Genomic DNA, 841 nt, shown 5'->3' with positions numbered 1-841 from the left:
TAACTCTTCTTTAAAAGTCTGGTAGAATCGCTTCTCGGCCTTTTGGCTAAGATCAAGTGTAGAATCTGTTCTTATCAGTTTAAACGTCTGGTAGAATTCCCCTGGGAATCCATCCAACCCTGGGCTTTTATTCGTTGGGAGATTTTTTGATAACTGATTCAATTTCTTCACTGGTTATGGGTCTGTTCAGATTTTCTATCTCTTCCCATTTGAATTTTGGTAGTGCATGTGTGTCTAGGAATTTGTCCATTTCTTCTAGATTGTCCAGTTTGTTGGCATATAATTTTTCCAGTAATCTCTGATGATTGCTTATATTTCTGAGGGATCCGTTGTAATAGATCCATTTTCCTTCATGATTTTGTCTATTTGTATGTTCTCTCTTTTCTTTCTGAGGAGCCTAGCTAAAGGTTATCGATTTTGTTTATTTTTTCAAAAAACCAACTCTTGGTTTTATTGATCTGTTCAATTGTTTTTGTGGATTCTATCTTGTTTAATTCAGCTCTGATCTTTATTATTTCTTTTCTTTTGCTTGGTTTGGGGTGTTCTTGCTGCTCCCTTTCTAGTTTCCTTAGGTGCTCTGTTAGGTTTTGAGTTTGTGCTTTTTCTAGTTTGTTGAAATAGGCCCAGATTGCAATATACTTTCCTCTTAAGACTGCTTTTGCTGCATCCCAGAGAGTTTGATTTGTTGTATTCTCATTTTCATTTGTCTCCATATATTTTTTAATTTCCTCTCTAATTGCCTGGTTTGCCCAATCATTCTTTAGTAGGGTAGTTCTTAACCTCCACATTTTTGGAGGTTTTCCAGACTTCTTCCTGTGGTTGATTTCGAGTTTCATAACAT

The 841-nt window shown here is 35.8% G+C and overlaps 1 non-coding gene across 1 annotated transcript; it reads left to right on the top strand.

Moving 5' to 3' along the window:
• The first annotated feature begins 26 nt into the window (after positions 1–26).
• Positions 27–209, top strand: LOC115284840. Its single transcript, XR_003905350.1, has one exon. It is a non-coding gene; the product is annotated as a U2 spliceosomal RNA (small nuclear RNA).
• Positions 210–841: the final 632 nt, after the last annotated feature.

Source organism: Suricata suricatta, unplaced genomic scaffold, assembly GCF_006229205.1.
Source record: "Suricata suricatta isolate VVHF042 unplaced genomic scaffold, meerkat_22Aug2017_6uvM2_HiC HiC_scaffold_22711, whole genome shotgun sequence".
Lineage (NCBI taxonomy): Eukaryota > Metazoa > Chordata > Mammalia > Carnivora > Herpestidae > Suricata > Suricata suricatta.
The sequence above is the reverse complement of the archived record's forward strand: the minus strand, read 5'-3'. Positions and strand labels throughout refer to the sequence as shown.